Source organism: Aethalodelphis obliquidens, unplaced genomic scaffold (assembly GCF_003676395.1).
Source record: "Aethalodelphis obliquidens isolate GAN/ISIS:26980383/991018 unplaced genomic scaffold, ASM367639v1 scaffold10, whole genome shotgun sequence".
In the NCBI taxonomy this organism is placed as follows: domain Eukaryota; kingdom Metazoa; phylum Chordata; class Mammalia; order Artiodactyla; family Delphinidae; genus Aethalodelphis; species Aethalodelphis obliquidens.
Window position 1 is genome coordinate 34,945,127 of NW_020837954.1, and position 26,259 is coordinate 34,971,385.

A 26,259-nucleotide genomic window follows, 5' to 3' on the forward strand; every position below is an offset into this window, starting at 1 on the left:
AAAAAAAAAAAAAGAGAAACCGTGCCTCCAAGGTGATCTTGCCTTTGAGCCCGGTGTGTGTCCTGATCGGGAAGACTTCCTGCTGATAGTCCTTGGCCTGATGCCGGAGATGAGGAGACTCCTCCAGACCGATTTGTAAGGAAAGCCCTTAGAGGCAGAGCTGACTTTATGGAGTCTCTGCTCAGCAGACAGATGGATGTTTATGAAGTAACAGAGGAGGAACAACTAGGCCAGAGGTCAGAGGACTTAATGCTGATGTGCCCTTTGGCAACTCCTGTAACTCTCTTGTAGGTATTTTCCATCTGTAAAACTAGGGCTGGTACCAGTTACCTCCCGAGTGGAGCCAACAAGGGGAGTGTGCTGTGGAGGTCTGAACATTCTTGAAATTTTTACAAAAATTTAGAATAGAAAGATGTTTGCTTATAAATAAATGGTGATTTGCCCCCTGCAAATAAATTCATTAGACATTTTTGCAGCCTTCGAAATTATATATATAGGCATCCAATTGGTACTTATGGGGAATTGTTTGAAGGATATTTAACAATGCATGCATGCATTTATTCATTATTCATTTATTCAGAAAAATGTGTAGAAGTCTGATATGTGCCAGACCCTGGAAACATACGTCAGCCTATGCTCCCTTTTGACACCCAGGCTGTGTACATGGTTTGGGTTTTGTAAACCAGCTTTAGAAGAATGCTGCTAGAATTTGCTGTGCAAAATGCACCATTGAGTTACTGTTGGGATATTTCTGGGCAGGTCTGTAACCACTTTCAGTACATCCTATATGAAGATGCACTAAAACAGTGGTTCTTAAGCTTTAGCCTGCATCAGTATCCCCTGGAGGGCTTGTTAAAACACAGATTGCTGGGCCCAGCCCCAGAGTTCCTGACTGACAGGTTAAGGTGAGCGGGGTGCTTAACTATTTGTCATTCTAAGAAATTCCCAGGTGGTACTGATGCTGCTGGTCTAGGGACCACACTTGGATGTGGTCTTACGTTAGACATTTCTTTAGACCTAAAGGCCTTGGGAGTTCTGTTCCTCCTCAGAAATTGGTGTGGTTTCATGGTGGTTAACGTGAATCATGGTTATGATCTTGGTTCCCTTTTTGCTTTGCTTCAGAAATTCGGACTGAAATTTTTAGATCAACTTTAATCAAAGTTAAACTGTTTACTTTTAAACTTAGCCCCAGCCTTGACCTCCTATTTCATTTTCCCCATTCTGATTTTTTTTACCTGTTTATATTTTGCAATTTTATTATGTAACTTCCGGTAAACTGTTTTGTGGAATATAGTACATATTGATAAATGTCATTGCAGTCACCGTTCTTGGGCATTTGGCTTTTATGTTTTAACTCTTTTTTTTTTTTTTTTTTTTTGCGGTACGCGGGCCTCTCACTGCTGTGGCCTCTCCCGTTGCGGAGCACAGGCTCTGGACGTGCAGGCTCAGTGGCCATGGCTCACGGGCCCAGCCGCTCCACGGCATGTGGGATCTTCCCGGGCTGGGGCACGAACCCATGTCCCCTGCATCGGCAGGCGGACTCTCAACCACTGCGCCACCAGGGAAGCCCTTAACTCTTTAATATATTAGCTATAGGAGTAGTTTCTCCAGAAAAGTCGAATTATTAATAGCAACTAACCAAAGTGGATTGAAAATAAAGTGGATTGAAAATAAAATCTTGGATAAGAGGGTGAGAAACAAAGTTCTCAGTAAAAAATTATAGACTTGTCTTTAAACAACTGGTGCATAGGTAATATGACATACAAGCAGAAATTTATATTGCTTGAGAACCTTACTATATAAAAGTAAACTATATAGTTTCTTAGATTGTAGGATGAGCAGAGAAGGGATGGAGCGGTGAGAACAGGGGAGGAAGAACTAACAAAGTGGGTTGCCAAGCGTTAGTGTGCATCAGAGTCAGTCACCTGAGGGGTTTGTTACATGCGGTGCTGGTTTACTGGGCCTGGGCTTGGGGCCTGCATTTTTACTAAGTACATCAGGGGAGTCTGGCTCAGGGGGCCTGGGACAAGTTCTTGTGCCTTTACTCCTTTAGTACTGGGGAGAAAAATGAAAAGCGGGGGTGTCTTAAAAACCTCCCAAGTCTTTATCCTTTTTTTTTTTTTTTGGAGGATGAGGAGTTCCTGTTCAGATTTTCTGCAACTCTTTGTGAAATCAGATAGTGTAATGGGCATGACATCATTTGCATTACACAGCGTTAGCTCCAAAAAAAACACTCATGTTAGATGCTGGTTGGAAGCAGTTTATAGCTGATTTCTCTCCTTCCCCTGCCCCTTTGTCTCTCTGTCTCTGTCTCTCTCTGACTCTCTTTGTCTCTTTCTCTTGCTCTCTCTTCTTCTACTTTGAGTTTAATGGAAGACCCTTCACCAACAGCTTGTCTAAAAACAATCTGGAAAAAGGGAATCAACGGGAGTACTTCTTAAATGAAAAGTCTTGGGTTCTCACTGAGGGCCTTCTCCAGGAGCGTGGTGCAGCACTAAAGGTTGCAGTATGAAAACTGGCTCTGCCTGGGATGGGCTAACCCGCACCAGAAGGGGAAAGTGGGAAACAGGGCCAACTTAGCTTTGATACGGCAAAGCTACGTACACAATCTGAAAAGGTCAGGGCTCCTTCTGCACTGCTGCCTCTGGCTGGCTTTTCATCCATTTAGTGAAAAACTCACATTTATCACCTGTAGTATTGTTACTAATTCAGATTTAGATTTCTCGAAGGGTCACCTGGATTCAGGTCTCCATGGAGGCAGTCTTTATTTAAAAGGGACTTTTCTTAAATAGACGTTTTATTTTAGAATAGTTCCAGATTTACAGCAAAATTGTGAAGATAGTACAGAGACTTCCCACACCCCTCACACCCAGTTTCCTCTCTTAATATCTTACATGAGCGTCGTACTTTTATCCCAGCTGATGACCCAGTAATGATACATTTCTGCTAACTAAACTCCATAGTTTGTTCACATTTCTTTAGTTTTTACCTAATGTCCCTTTTCTGTGTTGGGATCCCATCCAGGATACTGCATTATATTTAGTTGTCATGTCTCCCTAAGCTCTTTGAGACTGTCACAGTTTCTCAGATTTTCCTTGTTTTTGGTGAGCTTAAAAGCTTGAGGAGCCCTAGTCAGATATTTTGTAGGATATCCTTCAGTTTGGGTTTGTCCGATGTTTCCTTTGTAGTTAGACTGAGATGTGGTGGGGTCGTGGTGAGGAAGACCGGAGTAAAGTGTTGCGTGTCATTACATCACATCAATTACATCAGTACACATTCCATACACACATACTAGCAAAAAACTGTTGATGGAACCCTTGATTGCATGGATGAGCTCGCGTTTGTCACGTTTTTCCCATGGGGTTGCTCTTTCCCCCCTTTCCGTCCTGTATTTTTTGGAAGGAAGTCACTATGCACAGCCCACACTTAAGGTTGGAGAGGTAGCCTCCACCTCCTGGGCTGGTGGATGGGGATAAGTATATACGTACATTATTAGATGTTCTGCTCACGAGATTCCCCCCCCACACACACCATTTACTTATTTATTCAACACTTCATTTAGGTCAGTGTGGAACTGTGGATATTTATTTCATACCTTAGGTTATAATCCAACACTCCATTATTCGGTTGCTCAAACTGTGCCAGCTTCGGCCTTTGGAAGCTCTTTCAGTAGGCTCCTGCGTCCCTTGGTGACATATCCCCATCATTGTGGGTTTTTTTTTTTTTTTTTTCTGCCGTACGCGGGACTCTCACTGTTGCGGCCTCTCCCGTTGCGGAGCACGGGCTCCGGACGCGCAGGCTCAGCGGCCATGGCTCACGGGCCCAGCCGCTCCGCGGCATGTGGGATCCTCCCAGACCGGGGCACGAACCCGTGTCCCCTGCATCGGCAGGCGGACTCTCAACCACTGCGCCACCAGGGAAGCCCTGTTTTGGGGTTTTTTTTGAGCACTTCCTTATTCTTTCTGGCACTACAGACGCTCCAGGCTCATTTTGTATATTTATCGCCCCAGCGGTAGAATCAACCATTTCCCCAAGGAGTGCTGTTCCTTTTATTGCAGAATGTTATTAGAAACCACGTTCTGGGCATTGGGTGTCCTTGTTGCTACTAGAGTGTCAGTGCTTCTAGGTCCTCTCAGCTGACAGAGCAAGGAGAGATGTATTTATACCAAGCCTTATATATACACATATATATAAGTATTTCTCTCTATATATGTATGTATCTGTGTTAAGCCAGACGTGAGTTTGCACTGATGTCTTCAACTCCAATACACGACTACATGGATCGTTCTAGCCTTTCTCCCTTGCTTGTCTGCAGATTCCAACAGTGAGAACTGCTTCCCACCATCTGCCATCCCTTTATATACGTGTGTAGTGGCTTCAGAAGGGTTTACTGGTTCCACCCCACGCCCACCCCTCAGCTTTTCCAGCTAGAGTTCAGTGCTTACGTGAAGTTCCTTTTGCTTTAGTCTCGAGTCCTCACTCATTTCCCAAGTTACTAGGTCAGCACCTTTTCCCTCTCTCCCTTCGGTGAGGTTAACATAGTTTTGAGTACACTTGATTCTCATGTTGCAGTTGCATTCCATCCAGGGATCTTTTGACTCGTTGAATGCTTTTTATTTTTTTAATTGCATCCATTCAGGTTCACTGTGCTGTAAAGTTCTACGGGTTTTGGTGAATGCTTAGTGTCCTGCATCTGTCATTACAGCATCATACGGAACAGTTTTACTGCCCTCAAAAAAGCCCCGGTGCTAATGAAGCATTTTTAAGAACTTGAAAGTATGGCTAGGTGAAAGAAATAGGAATGAATATTAGAAAACAGCTTCTCATGAAAAAGCAAAGGCTGGTGGGGCCTTGTCTGCTGCTTTAGGAGAAGGCAGAGCCTAGGGCCCAGGGACGTGTTTAGGTTAGAGTCAAGTGACATGACTGAGAAAAGAATATGGGTTGGGTCTTTTATTTTAGCAAAAAGCCTCCAAAGAGTCCTAGTTGAAGTACCTCTGGTTTAGACGTGAGGTGGGAGGTGGGTGGTGGACATCCTGTCTCAGGCCTCTCTGCTTTCTTCCAGGCCCTACAGTAGCCTCAGCTCACCCTTTGGTTGAACATCCTGCCTAGAGTCCTGCCAATCAGTTACATCTGAAAGCAGTTCCGGTTTTACTTCTAAGTGATGTTCAGAAACTGGTCTGCTGTCAGCCTGTCCCCTGGCTGAAGCCCTAGTTGGCTTTCAGCTGTGGTTGTGAACTAGTTTCTAAGAGTAGGCAAAGTTAATTTAGTAAGAAGTGAGAGAATGGGACAGGTGAACTTTAGGAAGACTTCCTGTGTGGTAAATATTAATTGAGTTTATTGAAAGCCATACATGTATTAGGATTCCCTTCACAGGGTGGTGGGAATGGTACTTGAGGACCTAAAATCCAACTCTAGTTCAACCTGCCAGTTTATTTCAACCTGCCATTTTATTAAGTCATTTACCCCTGGGTGACTGTGCAGCACAGTGGGCACAGTTGTACTTTACTTTGCCTTACTCGGAAGGTGGCTGTGAAGATAAATGGAAAAAAAATGTGTGAAATCGCTCAGGGAACCCAAGGTAGATGGAGTGCCTGTACCCTCTGCACCCTCTTCTTTCTCCTTTGCTGGCCCTGCTTTCTCCTTTTCTCTAAACATGGCTTTCCCCCTTGACTCTGCTCTTTTTTTTTTTTTTTTTGCGGTACGTGGGCCTCTCACCGTTGTGGCCTCTCCCGTTGCAGAGCACAGGCTCCGGACGCGCAGGCTCAGCGGCCATGGCTCACGGGCCCAGCCGCTCCGCGGCATGTGGGATCTTCCCGGACCGGGGCACAAACCCGTGTCCCCGGCATCGGCAGGCGGACTCTCAACCACTGCGCCACCAGGGAAGCCCGACTCTGCTCTTTGAACTCCATCCTCTGTCCTTGGGGTCACTGTCTTGCAGTTCAGTTGTCCTTAGTCTATGGATGGCACCTACCACTCTGTCTAGCCCTTTGTTTCAAGCTACAGGCCCCATCTATCTTTTTGCCAAGCATTACTACCTCAATGTCTCCTCAAAAAATCAATATATTTAAAAATTAGAGTCAACCTAAACCAACTGACCTTCTAGATTCTCTTACTTCTTCCAGGGTAAGTCTTCCAGGCTTCCAGATCCTGGAGCCCTTGGATTTTCAGCCTCCCTGGCCCTTAGCCCCCAAGCCGTACTGAGCTCCCATAATGTTTCCTTCCTGTCTCCCCCCAACCACCAACCTGTACCATTGGAATAAACTCTTAACTGTGTCCTCTTCCCCCAGTCCGGTCACCCCCTCTACCTTGTCTCCCAGCCTGGCCTCCTCTACTATTGCTAGTCTAATTTTTCTGAAATTTAAACTCTTAACTTGGCATCCAAGGTACAACTTGCATTTTCTAGCTTTACCTTCCAGCTTAATTCAACTATTTAACTAAACTACATATTCCTTCTTGCTTCTGTGCTGTTTGCTCTCCTTTTCCCCACCCCCCTTCTCTTGGCAGGGTAAATTTTAGAGGGGGAATTAAACTTGCAGGTAGAGGGTATAGCAATATGGATGGACTTTGGCTAAGTATGAGGAGGACCATTCCAACAGAGCTGCTAAGGAGCGGGTGGGTATCATGGAGGAAGGCCAGCTGTTACCTCCCGGTTACCAAGCCTGGGGATCCCATTAAAGTCTTTATCTTCCTACACCTCTGTAGCGTGTCTCTTCTTTTCTGAAGCTGCTTCCTCCCATGTCCCATGATACCACACTTGGGCGAATTCCCCCCACCCCTCGGATTACATCTCTGGTGCTTATTAATTATTTCTCCCTTTCCTGTGCTCTTTCTTGAAGAATTTCAGACTCTTAGTGATCACCTTTTGAGAAAGATCCCTAAATGAGAGCTCCAGCCTGATCTTCACTCCACAGTTTGTCTTTAGTTTTATCTTCTTGCCAGTTGTTTCTATTTGGGTTCCTTTGTGTCCAAATTTGAACTCATTTCCTTCCTTCTAAAACATGTTCCTTCCCCCTGAGTTCCCTGCTTGATTAATGGCAACAGAGGTTGGCAGACTTTTTCTGTACAGAGCCAGCCAGTAAATATTTTTGTCTTCGTGGGTCATAAGGTCTTAGTCACAACCACTCGTCTCTGCCCTTGTAGCATAACAGCAGCCATAGACAATATGTAAATAAAAATGGGTGTCTCTTGTGTTTCAGTAAAGCATTACTTAACAAAAACAGGCAGTGGCCTGAAATTGGCCTGTGGGCCATAGTTTGCTGACCTTTGATCCTAGGTCACCTGGGCCTCAGATTCAATATTCCTTTGACTTTCCTACTGCTTTTTCTTTTCATATGATTTTAATTTCCACTGATTCCATCCTTATGAAACCTTTCATATTTCTAGACCATACTCTCCCTCATTCATTGGTCTAGTAGATAAAATGCCCCTTTTACATGTTACCATCCATCAACTTACATAATCAAAAACCTCTAGTGTCTCATCTTTAATAAGGTTAAAATTCTCTAAGTGCAGCTCTTTCTTCAGTTTTGCCTCTAACCTTCTCTCTTGCTCCTCTGAATGGACACTTCTTCATTCACGCTGGTTTAGTTTGTGTTCTGATAGTGGATCTATCTCTGCTCATGATGTGCTCCTGACTCACAGGGTCTCTTCCTGCTTATTGAAACTTGCCTTCGGGCCTCAACTCAGCTGAAGCTCTGCCCTAGCCCAGCGATCGCTTCTTTTTTAAATTTAATTTAATTTTTTTTTTTTTTATAGAGCAGGGTCTTATTAGTGATCAATTTTATACACATCAGCGTATACATGTCAATCCCAATCGCCCAATTCATCACACCACCACCACTACCACCCCGCCGCTTTCCCCCCTTGGTGTCCATACATTTGTTCCCTACATCTGTGTCTCAATTTCTGCCCTGCGAACCAGTTCATCTGTACCATTTTTCTAGGTTCCACAGATATGCGTTAATATACAATATTTGTTTTTCTCTTTCTTACTTACTTCACTGTGTATGACAGTCTCTAGATCCATCCACGTCTCAACAAGCAACCCAGTTTCGTTCCTTTTTATGGCTGAGTAATATTCCATTGTATATATGTACCACATCTTCTTTATCCATTCATCTGTCGATGGGCATTTAGGTTGCTTCCATGAGCTGGCTATTGTAAACAGTGCTGCAATGAACATTGGGGTGCATGTGTCTTTTTTTTTAAATTATTTTTGTTTTTTCTGTATGCGGGCCTCTCGCTGTTGTGGCCTCTCCCGTTGTGGAGCACAGGCTCCAGACGCACAGGCTCAGCGGCCATGGCTCATGGGCCCAGCCACTCCGCGGCATGTGGGATCTTCCCGGGCTGGGGCACGAACCCGTGTCCCCTGCATCGGCAGGCGAACTCTCGACCACTGCGCCACCAGGGAAGCCCACATGTGTCTTTTTGAATTATGGTTTTCTCTGGGTATATGCCCAGTAGTGGGATTGCTGGGTCATATGGTAATTCTATTTTTAGTTTTTTAAGGAACCTCCATACTGTTCTCCATTGTGGCTGTATCAATTTACATTCCCACCAACAGTGCAAGAGGGTTCCCCTTTTCTCCACACCCAGCAATTGTTGTTTGTAGATTTTCTGATGATGCCCATTTTAACTGGTGTGTGGTGGTACCTCATTGTAGTTTTGATTGGCATTTCTCTAATAATTGGTGATGTTGAGCAGCTTTTCGTTTGCTTTGTGGCCACCTGTATGTCTTCTTTGGAGAAATGTCTATTTAGGTCTTCTGCCCATTTTTTGATTGGATTCTTTGTTTTTTTAATATTGAGCTGCATGAGCTGTTTAAATATTTTGGAGATTAATCCTTTGTCCGTTGATTCATTTGCAAGTATTTTCTCCCATTCTGAGGATTGTCTTTTCATCTTGTTTATGGTTTCCTTTGCTGTGCAAAAGCTTTGAAGTTTCATTAGGTCCCATTTGTTTATTTTTGTTTTTATTTCCATTACGCTAGGAGGTGGATCAAATAATATCTTGCTGTGATTTATGTCAAAGAGTGTTCTTCCTATGTTTTCCTCTAAATGTTTTATGGTGTCCGGTCTTTCATTTAGGTCTCTAATCCATTTTGAATTTATTTTTGTGTATGGTGTTAGGGAGTGTTCTAATTTCATTCTTTTACATGTAGCTGTCCAGTTTTCCCAGCACCACTTATTGAAGAGACTGTCTTTTCTCCATTGCATATCCTTGCCTCCTTTGTCATAGATTAGCTGACCATAGGTGTGTGGGTTTATCTCTGGGCTTTCTGTTCCATTGACTCTGTTCCATTGATCTATATTTCTGTTTTTGTGCCACTACCATATTGTCTTGATGACTGGAGCTTTGTAGTACAGTCTGAAGTCAGGGAGTCTGATTCCTCCAGCTCCGCTTTTTTCCCTCAAGATTACTTTGGCTATTCAGGGTGTTTTGTGTCTCCATACAAATTTTAAGATTTTTTGTTCTAGTTCTGTAAAAAATGCCATTGGTAATTTGATAGGGATTGCAGTGAATCTGTAGATTGCTTTGGGTAGTATAGTCATTTTCACAGTATTGATTCTTCCAATCCGAGAACATGGTGTATCTCTCCATCTGTTGGCATCATCTTTAATTTCTTTCATCAGTGTCTTATAGTTTTCTGCATACAGGTCTTTTGTCTCCCTAGATAGGTTTAGTCCTAGTTATTTTATTCTTTTTGTTGCACTGGTAAATGGGAGTGTTTCCATAATTTCTCTTTCAGATTTTTCATCATTAACGTGTAGGAATGCAAGAGATTTCTGTGCATTAATTTTGTATCCTGCAACTTTACCAAATTCATTGATTAGCTCTAGTTGTTTTCTGGTAGCATTTTTAGGATTCTCTATGTATAGTATCATGTCATCTGCAAACAGTGACAGTTTTACTTCTTTTCCAATTTGTATTCCTTTTATTTCTTTTCCTTCTCTGATTGCCGTGGCTAGGACTTCCAAAACTATGTTGAATGATAGTGGTGAGAGTGGACATCCATGTCTCGTTCCTGATCTTAGAGGAAATGCTTTCAGTTTTTCACCATTGACAATGATGTTTGCTGTGGGTTTGTCGTATATGGCCTTTATTATGTTGAGGTAGGTTCCCTCTATACCCACGTTCTGGAGAGTTTTTATCATAAATGGGTGTTGAATTTTGTCAAAAGCTTTTTCTGCATCTATTGAGATGATCATATGGTTTTTATTCTTCAATTTGTTAATATAGTGTATCACATTGATTGATTTGCGTATATTGAAGAATCCTTGCATCCCTGGGATAAATCCCACTTGACTGTGGTCTATGATCCTTTTAATGTGTTGTTGGATTCTGTTTGCTCGTATTTTGTTGAGGATTTTTGCATCTATATTTATCAGTGATGTTGGTCTGTAATTTTCTTTTTTTGTAGTATCTTTGGTTTTATTATCAGGGTGATGGTGACCTCATAGAATGAGTTTGGGAGTGTTCCTTCCTCTGTAATTTTTTGGAAGAGTTTGAGAAGGATGGGTGTTAGCTGTTCTCTGAATGTTTGATAGAATTCACCTGTGAAGCCATCTGGTCCTGGACTTTTGTTTGTTGGAAGATTTTTAATCACAGTTTCAATTTCATTACTTGTGATTGGTCTGTTCATATTTTCTATTTCTTCCTGGTTCAGTCTTGGAAGGTTATACCTTTTTAAGAATTTGTCCATTTCTTTGAGGTTGTCCATTTTATTAGCTAGACTTGCTTGTAGTAGTCTCTTAGGATGCTTTGTATTTCTGCAGCGTCTGTTATAACTTCTCCTTTTTCATTTCTAATTTTACTGATTTGAGTCCTCTCCCTCTTTTTCTTGATGAGTCTGGCTAATGGTTTATCAATTTTGTTTACCTTCTCAAAGGATCAGCTTTTAGTTTTATTCATCTTTGCTATTGTTTTGTTTCTATTTCATTTATTTCTGCTCTGATCTTTATGATTTCTTTCCTTCTGCTAACTTTGGGTTTTGTTTGTTCTTCTTTCTCTAGTTCCTTTAGGTGTAAGGTTAGATTGTTTATTTGAGATTTTTCTAATTTCTCAAGGTAGGCTTGTATAGCTATAAAGTTCCCTCTTAGAACTGCTTTTGCTGCATCCCATAGGTTTTGGAGCATCGTGTTTTCTTTGTCATTTGTCTCTAGGTATTTTTTGATTTCCTCTTTGATTTCTTCAGTGATCTCTTGGTTATTTAGTAACGTATTGTTTAGCTTCCATGTGTTTGTGTTTTTTACGGTTTTTTCCCCTGTAATTGATTTCTAATCTCATAGTATTGTGGTCAGAAAAGATGCTTGATATGATTTCAATTTTTAAAAATTTACTGAGGGTTGATTTGTGACCCAAGATGTGATCTATCCTGGAGAGTGTTCTGTGAGCGCTTGAGAAGAAAGTGTAATCTGCTGTTTTTGGATGGAATGTCCTATAAATATCAATTAAATCTATCTGGCCTATTGTGTCATTTAAAGCTTCTGTTTCCTTATTTATTTTCATTTTGAATGATCTTTCCACTGGTGTAAGTTAGGTGTTAAAGTCCCCCACTATTATTGTGTTACTGTCGATTTCCTCTTTTATAGCTGTTAGCAGTTGCCTTATGTATTGAGGTGCTCCTATGTTGGGTGCATATATATATTTATAATTGTTATATCTCCTTCTTGGATTGATCCCTTGATCATTATGTAGTGTCCTTCCTTGTCTCTTGTAACATTATTTTAAAGTCTATTTTATCTGATATGAGTATTGCTACTCCAGCTTTCTTTTGATTTCCATTTGCATGGAATATCTTTTTCCATCCCCTCACTTTCAGTCTGTATGTGTCCCTAGGTCTGAAGTGCGTCTCTCGTAGACAGCATATAGATGGGTCTTGTTTTTGTATCCATTCAGCAAGTCTGTGTCTTTTGGTTGGAGCATTTAATCCATTCATGTTTGAGGTAATTATCAATATGTAGGTTCCTATGACCATTTTCTTAATTGTTTTGGGTTTGTAGTTCCTTTCCTTCTCTTGTGTTTCCCACTTAGAGAAGTTCCTTTAACATTTGTTGTAGAGCTGCTTTGGTGGTGATGAATTCTATTAGCTTTTGCTTGTCTGTAAAGCTTTTGATTTCTCCATCAAATCTGAATGAGATCCTTGCCAGGTAGAGTAACCTTGGTTGTAGTTTCTTCCCTTTCATCACTTTAAGTGTATCATGCCACTCCCTTCTGGCTTGTAGAGTTTCTGCTGAGAAATCAGCTGTTAACCTTATGGGAGTTCCCTTGTATGTTATTTGTCGTTTTTCCCTTGCTGCTTTCAATAATTTTTCTTTGTCTTTAATTTTTGCCAATTTTATTACTGTGTGTCTCGGCGTGTTTCTCCTTGGATTTATCCTGTATAGGACTTGCTGCGCTTCCTGGACTTGGGTGGTCATTTCCTTTCCCATGTTAAGGAAGTTTTCGACTATAATCTCTTCAAATATTTTCTCTGGTCCTTTCTCTGTCTCTTCTCCTTCTGAGACCCATATAATGCAAATGTTGTTGCGTTTAATGTTGTCCCAGAGGTCTCTTAGGCTGTCTTCATTTCTTTTCATTCTTTTTTCTTTATTCTGTTCTGCAGCAGTGAATTCCACCATTCTGTCTTCCAGGTCACTTATGCGTTCTTCTGCCTCAGTTATTCTGCTATTGATTCCTTCTGGTGTATTTTTCATTTCAGTTATTGTATTGTTCATCTCTGTTTGTTCTTTATTTCTTCTAGGTCTTTGTTAAACATTTCTTGCATCTTCTCGATCTTTGCCTCCATTCTTTTTCCGAGGTCCTGGATCATCTTCACTATCATTATTCTGAATTCTTTTTCTGGAAGGTTGCCTATCTCCAGTTCATTTAGTTGTTTTTCTGGGGGTTTATCTTGTTCCTTTCTCTGGTACATAGCCCTCTGCCTTTTCATCTTGTCTATCTTTCTGTGAATGTGATTTTTCTTCCACAGGCTGCAGGACTGTAGTTCTTCTTGCTTCTGCTCTATTTCTTTTTTTAACTGAAGTATAGTTGACTTAAAACGTTGTGTTAGTTTCAAGTGTACAGCAAAGTTATTCAGTTATAAATATATAAATATATATATACATATTTACTCTTTTCTATTATAGGTTATTAAAAGATATTGAATATAGTTCCCTGTGCTGTATAGTAGGTCCTTGTTGTTTATCTATTTTATATATAGTAATGTGCATATGTTAATCCCAAACTCCTAATTTATTCCTCCCCCCTTTCCCCTTTGGTAACCATAAGTTTGTTTTCTGTGTATGTGAGTCCATTTCTGTTTTGTAAAGAAGTTCATTTGTATCTTTTTTTAGATTCCACATATGTGATAACATATGATATTCGTCTTTGTCTGACTCACTTCACTTAGTATGATAATCTCTAGGTTCATCCATGTTGCTATAAATGGCATTATTTCATTCTTTTTTATGGCCAAATAATATTCCAGTGTGTGTGTGTGTGTATGTATACATACACACACACACCCCACATTTTCTTTATCCATTCATTTGTCAGTGGACATTTACATTGCTTCCATGTCTTGGCTATTGTTAACGTGCTGCTGTGAACATTGGGGTGCATGTATCTTTTCCAATTATTGTTTTCTCCAGATATATGCCCAGGAGTGGGATTGCTGGATCATATGGTAACTCTATTTTTAGTTTTTTAAAGAACATCCATAGTGCCTGCACCAGTTTACATTCCCACCAACAGTGCAGGAGGTTTCCTTTTTCTCTACACCCTCTCCAGTATTTATTATTTGTAGACATTTTGATGATGGCCATTTTGGCCAGTGTGAAGTGATACGTCATTGTAGTTTTGATTTGCATTTCTCTAATAATTAGCAATGCTGAGCATCTTTTCATGTGCCTGTTGTCAGCTGTATGTCTTCTTTGGAGAAATGTCTATTAAGGTCTTCTGCCCATTTTTTGATTGGGTTGTTTACTTTTTTTGATATTGAACTGTTTGTGTATTTTGGAAATTAAGCTCTTAATTGTAGCATCATTTGCAAATATTTTCTCCCATTCTGTAGGTTGTCTTTTTGTTTTATTTATGGTTTTCTTTGCTGTGCAAAAGCTTTTAAGTTTAATTAGGTCCCATTTGTTTATTTTTGTTTTTATTTCCATTACTCTAGGAGGCGGATCCAAAGAAATATTGCTGTGATTTATGTCAAAGAGTATTCTGCCTATGTGTTCCTCTAGGAATTTTAGAGTATCTGGTCTTATATTTAGATCTTTAGTCCATTTTGAGTTTATTTTTGTGTATGGTATTAGAGAATGTTCTAATTTCATTTTTTAACAAGTAGCTGTCCAGTTTTACCAGCACGATTTATTGAAGAGACTGTCTTTTCTCCTTTGTATATTCTTGCATTTGTCATAGATTAATTGACCATAAGTGCATGCGTTTATTTCTGGGTGTTTTATCCTGTTCCATTGATCCGTGTGTCTTTTTTTCTGCCAGTACCATCCTGGTTTGATGACTATAGCTTTATAGTATAGTCTGAAGTCAGAGAGTGTGATTCCTCTGGCTCCGTTCTTCTTCCACAAGATTGTTTTGTCTATTTGGGGTCTTTTGTGTTTCCATTTTCATATCTGTGAAAAATGCCATTGGTAATTTGATAGGGATTGCATTGAATCTGTAGACTGCCTTGGGTAGTATGGTCATTTTAGCAATATTGGTATCTTTCCATCTGTTTGTGTTGTCTGCAGTTTCTTTCATCAACATCTTATAGTTTTTAGAGTACAGGTCTTTTGCCACCTTAGGTAGGTTTATTTCTAGGTATTTTATTGTTTTTGATGTGATGGTAAATGGAAGTGTTTCCTTAATTTCCCATTCTGGTATTTTGTTAGTGTGTAGAAATGCAACAGACTTCTGTTTATTAATTTTGTATCCTGCAACTTTACCAAATTCATTGATGAACTCTAGTATTTTTCTGGTGGCGTCTTTAGGATTTTCTATGTATAGTATCAGGTCATCTGATTGCTCCTTTTCTTGATCTGAATAGTGCTTTTGATGTTGCTCTTACCTGTTCCACTGAGACTATACTGAGTTTGTATTTTCTATCTTTGTGGTGTTCCTAGTTCTCCATCTAAACTTTAAGAAGCTGTTCAGTGTGGCCCAGTAGATGCTCAGATGACATGGGTAATGGTCACACATTGAACTTTCTATCTTTCCTCCAGATCAGCTTATCCCTTTAGAGTCTCTGTCTCATTTAATGCCACCAAGATTGTCATTGGCCTGGTGACTCTCTGTGACCACTTTTCTTTTACCTTCTACCCCACCTCTGATTACAAAGTACAGCTGCTGCTCCCTCCCCTGTCTTCCCCCGTCTGCCTCCCCCTCTCCATCCGCTCTGCTGCTGGCTTAGCTCAGGTCACCTGCAACCTTTGCTAAGACCAACAGAATAGCCTTTGAATATGTATCCCCACCACGAGCTTCTCTCCCCTTATAATCTCAACACCCTGTCTGTAGGGCTCTATCTTATTGGTATAATCCTGAAACTTTGCAGATTGAAACCCCTCAGCGGCTCCCCATTGCCCTGGGATAAGAGCTAGCCTTCCAGGGTGCCGGGAGGCCACTGTTGACCTGATAGCTTTTCCTCTCCAGCCTAGTTTCTGATCCATCTCATTTACACAGCCTGCATTCCACCATACGCAATCCTAATAGTCCTCAGTGCATTTGCACATACTTCCACTCTGTCTCCCCTTCCCTGGCCCACCTGGAAAACTGCTACCTGTATTTCTAGGTAGGGCACCCATGTCCATTTTGGCAAAGCTTTCCTCTTTGCTTCCCTCTGGAAGGCCAAAAGGAGTGAAAGTTTCACAAGATAACCCTTGGGAGAGACCTTGGGCTTGATGTATTTTCTAATGTTCCTTCAGATTCACAGTTATCTAAAGGTGACCAAGAGTCTGAGCAATGAGAAATTAAGTAGACACATCTATAAAACATCTTGGGAGACTTCCCCGGCTGCCTAGTGGTTAAGACTCTGTTCTTCCACTGCAGGGGGAGTGGGTTCGATCCCTGGTTGGGGAACTAATCCCTCATGCCGCTTGGGAAACAAAAAGACCTCAAGTCAATGCTGAAAAGAATGCCATAGTAAAACAACAACAACAAACAAACAAACAAACCTCTTAAATGCTTAAGTATGCTGTATAGTTTGACTTACTCCTTGCTTTGGTTTTGGTTTCTTCCTCCATTACAATGTAGAATAATTCTGGATTTGTTTATATCTTTTTTTAAAAAAAACCTGAAATCTTCTGTAGCAAAACTTAGACTGTCCACCTCCTAATATGTCTCCATCCTTGTGGGAGCTTCACCTCAGGGGGAGGCTCACTGGGGGTGCCGAGAGCTCTCCCCAGGCAACCCAGAGAAGCTGTGAAGAAGGAAGGGGGCTGTGAGGCCACTGAGCAGGAGGGTGGGCAAGGATGGCAATCCTCACCTCCAGCCGCAGCCCAAAGGCCACCTGTCCCTTTCATTTAATACCTTATCCTGGCAAGGACAGAGTATGTTCTCTTCCGGAAGGGTCTATGGAACAGAAAAGAGAAGGATTGAGATCATGGTGAATGTGCCCTTTTTTAAAGTGTTCTTTGATGTAGGGAACACAATTACCATGGTTCCTCTCTCAGTTTAGGGTCTGCTCTGGCATGAGGTCCTTGCGGGCCAGACACCTTATTGGAGGAGAAGGAAAGTACCCTCTTAGCTCTGGAGGGTGCTGTTCTGAGAGTCCCCTGCTGGTTTCAAGGGTGGGCATTTGACTCCAGAAGAGCTCAGCCCACCCTTTTTGGTCCATCAGGAGTACCAGCAGCTCTGGATCTCCTGGGCTGGGCAGGTCCCTTTAGAGCCTCTGTTCTCCTTCACAAAGGAGGTGTCAGGTAGGCCTCCCAGCACAGAATTGAACTCCCTTAGGAGGTAAAGAGGGAGGAATTGTAGTGGAGTGTTTTGAAGAGCCTAAGGCATCCCATCATCTAATTGACATTTTCAATCCCTTGGATATTGGAGTCAAAGATTGAGAGACACACACACAGCACTTGTACAATAGACCATTTCTATCTGTCCTTAGCCTTCTCCTTGGCAAAGAAAAAGTATTTTAGTCCTCAGAGATATCCAATCTGGACTACTTATTCCTGGTTTTTCATTTTGGTCAGGGACACTTTGAAAAACTAATTTTAATACAAAAGAATTCCCCTTTTGCCAGGAGTTACACTATTTACACTAGGACATGGGGGTAATGGGCTCTGAATTGAAATAACTCTAAGTTTAAATTTGCAGTGATTGGGTATGTTTAGCTGGGGGTGGGGAAGAGTTACCATGAGGCTTTATGCATTTGAGAGGCATACTCTTCTGTAGTCTTTACGTCCTCTGTGGAGTTCAGAACCTGTTTGTGGCTTGGAGTCGTAGAATCTTAGATATGAAAAGGACTTAAAAGCCTAGTTGTCCACCTTTATTGTCTAGGTGCAGAAGCCAGATGACCTGCCACCAGAGCTGTGGTCACAGCCGAGGGCTCTTTCCCCACCATCCTCTTCGACCACATGGAGGGTCCAGACTTAGAAAGATGAGGATTTAATCACTGACTAAAGATAGTATTTTCCTTCACTTTAAACTACAGTCGTATTTGATAAGTCTCACCTTTCTGTTCAGTTTTTGCCATCTTCTTTTTCTGATCGTTTTTAATCTGTGGTGCTTTTTAGTGTGCTTTTAACACATAAACCTTGTCTGGTTGCAAAAACAGAAAATCAGCAGGGACATAGGGTTTGCCTCATTCACCCCCTTTTCCTTTAAACTCCTTCCCATGGCGAAGTGATGCGCTGTGTGTCTGCAGCACATGACCCTGACTCAAGTCCTCCAGGCAGCTGACTAGTGGAACCTGAGCTGCCCGCTGCATTCTGCTAGCCCCAGCACAGACTTGCCACATGCCCTTGTGAAGAGCCATCAGGCGACACCATCAGGCTGATGCCACTCCCACTGGCCTTGGCAGTGAGGAAGCAAGGCTGGAACACCGAGGCTCGGCATTTGGCCGGGAGCACCCTCGGGTGCCGAGGGCACAAGTCTAGCCCAGGTTCCCAGGGAGACGGCTGATGCGATTGACCTAACATGCCAAGGGTTGGGCAGGCTGGTTCGGGTGGAACAGAAGGCATCAGGCAAACCTGCAGGCAGGTGCAGGCACAGCAGCCTACAGGGAGGCTGGTGTGGAACTGGGGCGGGGTCTTCCCTGAGTCTGTATCTTGGCTTGGCCTTCCCTGCTGGTGAATTCCGTAACCTCATGGAGCCTTCATTTTCCCATCTGTAGTGGTGGTGGTGATACCTTTCAGGGGGTGAAGGTGAGAAATAAGGTAGGTCAGGCACCTGCCTGGCAGGGCTCCTGCACATTGATGAATTCAAGACACAGTAACTGTTATTCCTGTTACTAAAGAACATAGCTACATGTCTCCTCGTTGGTTATTGGTACAGTTCCGTAAAGAAATTTTTTTTCCTTTAAGAATTTGAACTCTCATTTTCAAGTCTCATGGTTTTAGCTGGAAGAGAATTATGAAATGCTTTATCGTGTTTTTAAGTTCTTTAGTTACTTATCCCTAGAGTAAGACCTAGAAAAGTTATAGAAATGATCCACCTAGCCAAGAATCCGAATATCACAGATGTCTGGCCCAAGGCCCATAGAGTTTAGGTGAACCTTCTACCTTTGCCCAATAAAGGATTGGTTTTTTTTCTTTTAATATGCTAGGGCCTTTTGCTTATCCCAGGCTGAGATGAAAATTAAGTAGCCAGAAGTTTCCTGCCTGTGATCAATTCTAATGCCTTCTGTGAAGGGAAATGGTTGTAAATTATTACCAGTTAATTAAATGAGTGTTTCCGTTGAGTCCTGTCTGCAGGCTTTTATCCAAGCCTGTTTAGAATCATGGAATATTAGAGCTAGAAAGGGTTTTTTTAAGAATCCTCTCATTTCATGGGCAAGAAGACCGAGTCAGGGATATAGGTGACTTGCCCAACTTCTGCAAAGTGATGCCAAAGGAAAGGAAACACTGGCTCAGGGTGTGTGGTGGAGGAGGGGGGCTGGCGATCAGTTGGCTCGTCAAGTGAGCAGAGTATGATCCTTAAGGAGGGGGCCTGTGTAGTCCATATGCTACTGGTTTGCCGTGGAGCCATCTTGAAGTGCTTTTATATTTTACAAAGTGCTGTCAGAGTGTTTATTACAGGACAAAATACTATCATTCCCATTTTATAGGTGATGAAATTGAGGTGGTCAGATGACCTTCCAATTCAGCTCATTAGACCAAATCAACAGATATTTTTTGAGTGTTTACTTGGTTCAAGGAACTCTGCTAGGCCCTTCGGGGAATAAAAAAGCGTCAGATCCGGGCTTCCCTGGTGGCGCAGTGGTTGAGAGTCCGCCTGCCGATGCAGGGGACACGGGTTTATGCCCCGGTCCGGGAAGATCCCACATGCCGCGGAGCAGCTAGGCCCGTGAGCCATGGCCGCTGAGTCTGCATGTCCGGAGCCTGCGCTCCGTAACGGGAGAGGCCACAACCGTGACAGGCCCACGTACCGCAAAAAAAAAAAAAAAAGTGTCAGATCCCACTGGAAAGGAGCTTACAGACTTAACTGCAAGTGATGAGATGTAAGTCTATGAAATTTTATCTAATTGTTAAGGGTATCAATAAATAGTAAGATAATAATCAAGAAAGGAATTTTGAGACTGCAGGGATCAATGTGCATGTGAGATCTTCCTGGCAAAAGTTTCTTCCTTCAGCTTCTGTAGTTACATCATCTTTGCCAGGTACACTCAGCTGCTTCTTCCACGTGCAGCCTCAGGGAGCTTCTCTGGGAAATCCTGAGCACCTGGCAATGATCCTGACCCTAGGAGTCATTCAGTCAATGTTGGAATGAGTGGATAGGTGAAGAGAGAAAGGCTTTCTAAGTAGAGACAGCAGCACGAGCACAGGTGTGGCTGTGACATAGTGAGGACATGGACCTGACTAGAAGAGTAGGTTTAAAGAATGGAAATTTGAAAAACAGGTTTGGGTTAATTAGTGGGGAGCCCACGGTGCCCTGGAAAGCCAGGTAAAGGAGAGTGAGTTTTCTTCTGAAGGCACTAAGAAGCCTCTGGAGGCTTGCATGGAGGAAAGTTGATGAGAGTGGCGCTTTGGAAAGGGCATTTGGGCAGAGAGAGGTAGACACTTGTTTGTTTTTATACCACAGAAGTTCTAAACTTTGATGCAGTCCAATTTATCATTTTTTGTCACTTGTAATTTTGATGTCATATCTAAGGAACCGTTGCCTAACCCAAAGTCAGGAAAATTTATTCCTCTATTTTCTTCTAAGAGTTTTATAGTTTTAGCTCTTACTTTTAGGTCTATGATCCATTCTGAGTTCATATTTATATATGGTGTGAGGTAGGGGTCTGCTTTTATTCTTTTGCATGTGGAATCCAGTTGTCCCAGCACCATTTGTTGAAAAGAGTACTCTTTCTCCATTTAATTGTCTTGGTACTCTCCTGCCCCTTTTTAATCCCTCTCTACCACCTGTCTTATTTCCCTTACCCATCCCCAGGCAGATGTTCCCTTACCCATCCCCAGAAAACTGATGTTTTCTGCCGCGATAGAAACTATATGTTTACAGTCAGGTTAAACTATATGTTGTCTCTCTTTTTCTAGGCAGTATGTTCTCTTTTGTGTTTGGCTTCTTTCATTTACTATTTTTCCATGTTGTTGCATGCATCAATAGTTTATTCTTTTTATTGTTGAATACTATTCCATTGTATGGCCAAATCATATTCTTTAAAAAGCGCCTTGAGCATTTGCATACATATTTTTGAACATATGCTTGCTTTATTCTTGGTTAAATACCTAAGAGTTGAATGGCTGGATCAAATGGGAGGTGTATGTGTAACATTTTAAGAAAATGTCAAACTGTTTCCAAAGTGATAGTTCCATTTTATAGTCCCATCAGCAACATATGGGAATTCCAGTTGCTCCACATTCTTACATTTAGTATGATCAGACTTTTTAGTGTTAGCCCTCATAATAGGTATCTGTTGTTATTGCATTGTGGTTTTAATTTGCATTTCTCTAATGATTAATGAGGTTGAACTTGTTTTTATATACTTATTTGCCATCTTTATATTATGTCTTCTTTGGTGAAATGAAGTGATGAAGCCCATTTTTTAAAAGTTGGGTTGTTTTCTTATAGAGTTTTGCAAGGTCTTTATTTGGATACAAGTGAGAAAAAAATGACACTATTTTCTCCTGATCTGTGGCCTGTCTTTCATTCTCTTGACAGTGTCTTTCAAAGAGCAGAAATTTTAATTTAGATGAAGTCCAATTTGTCATTTTTTTCATGGATTGTGCTTTTTTTTGGTTTGGTTTTTTTTTTTTTTTTTTTTGCGGTGCACAGGCCTCTCACCGCTGTGGCCTCTCCCGTTGCAGAGCACAGGCTCCGGACGCGCAGGCTCGGCGGCCATGGCTCACGGGCCCAGCCGCTCCGCGGCATGTGGGATCTTCCCGGACCGGGGCACAAACCTGCGTCCCCTGCATCGGCAGGCGGACTCCCAACCACTGCGCCACCAGGGAAGCCCCGTGCTTTTGGTTTTATATCTAAGAAATATTTACCTAATCCAAGGTTCCAAAGATTTTCTCTGATGTATTTTTCTTGAAGTATTAAAGTGTTAGGTTTTACATTTAGGTCTGTGATCCATTTTGAGTTAATTTTTGTATAAGTTACAATGTGTGAGTTGAAGTTCACTATTGTGTATATGGACATCCAGTTACAGCACCATTTGTTTACAGAGTTTTGATGATTTATCTATTTGTGTGTCAGAATGTCACTTTTAAAGGCCATTGCTTTCTGAGTTTTGACAAGGGCCCAGGAGTTGCCCTTCTCACTAATAGAAGTGGTCTGTAGGAAAGAGGGCTTGGCATATTCACTTCTCCCTGAATGACTGTTACAGAAAGTATGCACAGTACATCCATTTCTATGTGGGACCTCCATGGCCCTCTGGCCTCAGCCCTGTCATGGTGGATATTCTGTAAGTGCCTTAGATGATGACAGGGTAACCCAGGCCCTGATTTGGAAGGCCATAAAGCTGACAAGGAGAGTGACTGAATGACTGGATCTGGGATCTAGTGAGCCTTGGAGCCCAGAGCAACAAGCTGAAATTCTGCAGAAAAAATATGGAGCTCTTAGGATTTGGGGCCTAAGCACTGCACAGGATGTGAGAAGCAGAGCCTTACAGCGTGTAGAAAAGATGCAAAGGTTTTAGTTGATGGCAAACTCAAGCTGGGTCACTGGGGCTTCTCAAAGTGTTCATGAAGTCTGTAGCTGCATCACTAAAGGGCACTGTCACTGTTGAAATCAAAGTTGGTGATAATGTTGCTTTGCCCTGTTAGCGTCTGATGCACCTGCGGGCTGATGTTCACTCTTTCATGGGAATGTGGAGAAATTGGAGCATATCTGGAGGAAACCAATCAGAATGGTGAAGGAGGAGAAAACCGTGTCCTCTATGAAGCTGCTTGGAGTATCCTTGCTTGTTTGTTAATTTACTCATTCACAAAACCATTTCAGTCCTCTTATGTGCAAGTCAGGGTCCTAAGGGACCAGGGCATAGTGGCTACAACAACGAAGGGGTTGCAGCAATGGTCTCTATAATGGTGTGGAGTTGCCCACCTGTCTAAAAGAGGTCTCAGGAGGTCTTCCTGTAAAAAGTGAGTTTTGAGTTGATTCTCGATAGACAAATAAGAGTTTGACAGGTTAAAAAGAGAAGGATTTTCTAGGTATAAAGATTGCATGCCTCAAATCACTAGGCAATAAGCTTCAGATGGGTAATGTATATTTTTCATCATTTTGACTACATTCTCCATTATGCTGTCTGACCCGTAATACATTTTGTTGATCTCTAAGGTTATAAATGAAATAATATGCCTCCCTGAAGAGTCTACAAATAATTTATAGATGCTGAGATATGGGTTGTGTGTGTTTGGGATGGTAAGGGACACAGCATATGGGGCTGTGTGCCCTGCTAAGGAGTTTGGCTGTTATAGAAGGGAGAGGACACATAGAAGGATTTTAAGTTAGAAAGTCACATGGTCAGATTTTCATTTTTGAAATGTCAGTGGTAGCAGCTGGGGGATTATGAGTCTGGAGACGGAAACCAGCTAGAAGGCCCCTGCAAGGGGCAAGGTGAGGCAGGGCAGGAGGAGTGGAGAGGAAGGGGAAGGTTTAAGAGAGGCTCAGAAAGTGCACTTGGTGGGATCTGGTAGGATTACATGCACATAGTGAGGAGCCTGGGCTGCTGGGGAAACGGGGGAGTCATTTGGGGGTACATGATAAGACTTTGGACTCTGGACATGTTGAATTAAAGGGACTTGTCTTAGACACTGAGATGGAGACTTTCAGAAAAGGTGCATATATAGGTTTGAGAATAAAGTGTGTGCTTGAGACTTAGGAAATTAATGTGACTACACCCTCTCGGAGGTTCTGATATGTTTGTTTTTTCTCCTACTCCTACGCCCAAAGAATGTCAGGTGGATTTTGAAATCATAAGCCTGAATCTTCCAATGGAAGGAAAAGAGGACTCAGGAGCAGCAGGGTTTAAAGAGAGATTCATGAAGGAGGAAGTGGGCAAGAACATCAGATACTGGCAGACGGGTCAGCTGAGGGGAAGATGGACACATCTTTGGATCTGACCATGGGATGTGACAAGGGTTACAGGAGCTGTTTCAGTGCCAGAGAGAGGCAGGGGGACAGATTGCGGGAGATGGCCTGGGCGTTAGAAAGTGTAGAGGGGAGGTGATGATTGTCTTTACAAATATGACTTATTCTCTTTGGCTGCCAATTTGGATAAGCCTTTTGGGGTGAAAGTGATAGAAAACCCTACTCAAACTGGCTAAAGCAAAAGGAAGTTATGGGCTCAAATAACTGAAAATCCAGAAGAATCAAGCAGGGCTTGATCTACGGCTTTAAATGACATCAAGACCTGGTCTCTTTCTGTCTCTTAGCTCTCCCTTCTTTATTGACTTCATTCTCCAGCCCAGTGTGGTAGTAAGAATGGTGCCAGACACTCCCAAGTGTATGTCCTTCCAGATTACAGTTCAGCAGGAGTGAGATCGTACTTCTTCCTTGTAGATCCAGGATTCCTGATTGGACCTACTTGGATTTTGTGCCCAAACCTGCACCAGTGATTGAGGGTTGAGAGGAGCAATTACTCAGATGGCCAGATGTAGGGCATATGCCAGCTCCAGGCCCGTCATCTCGGCCGAGGGAATTCAGTGCTCAGTTTGGCAAGCCTGGGTCACATGTCCGCTCTGGAACCAGCGGTAGACTCTCAGCTGAGCCATGGACTAATGTGAGGGCAGGGTGGTTCTCCAGTCAAGCTGAAGTGCTCTTCCCAGAATCTGCAGAGCTAAAGTATGCACTACAGCAGTAGGGGACAAAACTAGGGTCAATGAATGGAAGCTATTGGTCACTGCATTTCTGCTGTTAGAGAAGGATCTTCTCTGGGGTACAGGAATGAAAGACGCCAGCTGTGGTGGAAGTGAGTTGGCTGTCACTGGAGGTGTCTAAGCGGCCACCACCATGTATAGATGCCAAACCATCAGCACTGTATAGGTGAAGCAGATAACCTCGAGGGCCGCATTTTCAAACTGTTTCTCTGTGATGCACTAAGGAAGACGTTTTACACCAAAACCCAGTGTACCATTCTCACGTGTATAAAACCGCAAACAGAATTTTCATGGCGTGGTGCTTTTCCTTACTATTTGGCTTGTTCATAGTTTCTGTTCCACTTTATTCTAGTTGAAAATCCCTGTTGTGTGCAACCCACTACCTGGTTTTCATGTCTCACTAGTGAGTCTTGACCTGCAGTTGGTAAAACCCTGTTCTAAGGTCAGAGGTCTTAGATGGACTAGGCTTACAGATGGCGTTTGAGTCTGACTTTTCCACTGTGATGGTGACTTGGGTCAAAAATGAGGCTCGAACCTGTTGCACTGTGAGAGCTCCTGATTCTGAGTGCTGGAGTCTCCTGCTGTCTGTCAGAGCAGCTCCTGCCCATGTGGTGGCGTAGCCTTCTTTGTTTTGTGGGCCCTCGGGCAGTGTTGGAGGGAGTTTACGGGCTGGATCTCGGAGGTGGCCTGGCAGTTGGGAGGCTGGCAGCAGCTCCTTCTGTGCCAGCAGCAGTTGATGTTGTGAGATCGACTGTGTGTGCATGTATGTGGCTCTGCCAGGCTTTTATATTGAAGATGAGGGAGTGGCTTTTAAAAATAAAATATTTTTGACTTGAAACAAGTCGAGGCAGAGAGTGGAGACAATTAGAGACTGACATCCTGTTTAGTCATCTCTCCAGAGAGCTCTATTTTCAGAACTGTTCTATAAAGGTTCACAAGTGGTGTTAAGATAGTTAAGGGGCTATTGTTAAGTTAGTAGTCGTGATGCAAGAAGCTGATTTGAACACTGGAGTGAGTTATGGTGTGGTAACCACACTGATAACAGACTGAATGCAGAAAAAGGCAGCAGGGTTTATAAGAATTGGCTGTTATATAGATGAAGCTCTCCCAGTCAGTATAAAACAGGCATCTTTTATTTCGAAAAAGCATAAACAGGGTGTAGTACTTAAAAACAGGTGGTGGTGAGCTCTAGGGTAAGGTCAGTGCATTTCTTTTCTTCGGTATTGGTCACCTATAGATACAATACAAACAGTAAATAGTACTGTTAAGGCTCTTTGAGATTGTCTGACAGAAGCCACGTCGGAAATGCTGAATAACGACGTTATGGACTTGGAGATGGGAGCAGTGAAGCTGGGCATGGTTAAGGACCTTGCCCAGAGTGCAGAGCTGCTGCGGCAGTCAGACTGGAGTCCGTGTCCTGGTCTAGTTTGGACGCTGTACCATGTGATTCTACCCAAAAGACCATCCATATCTATACTCAGCTTCTCTGAACCTCCCTCTCTTAGACGAAAGGTCAAAGGCAGAGCTGAAGCGATAGGCTAAACCTGACAAGATTTTATTTAAGGACAATTGTAAATTTATGTATCGGAGCCCCAAAGAACCTCAGAATCCGTGGCTTAGAGGTGTTCATGGGTAGTTCAAGGTTAGCATGAAGAGGGCAGAGCCTGCCTACCTGGGCCAGTGTGGTCAGAGCAGATACGGAGGGTCCTGCCCCATCCTGGGGCCATGCTGTGTGAAGGTCTTTGGGAGACGGGAGTGTGTGCAGAGGACAGGCTCTAGTGAGAAGACGTACAGCTGCCTCGTTGGC

General features: G+C 42.6%; 1 protein-coding gene across 3 annotated transcripts in view; it reads left to right on the forward strand.

The window, feature by feature from the left end:
- Positions 1-26,259, forward strand: part of PRKCH (protein kinase C eta) — a 223,423-nt gene that overhangs the window by 44,437 nt on the left and 152,727 nt on the right. The gene's annotated exons all lie outside the window — the stretch shown is intronic.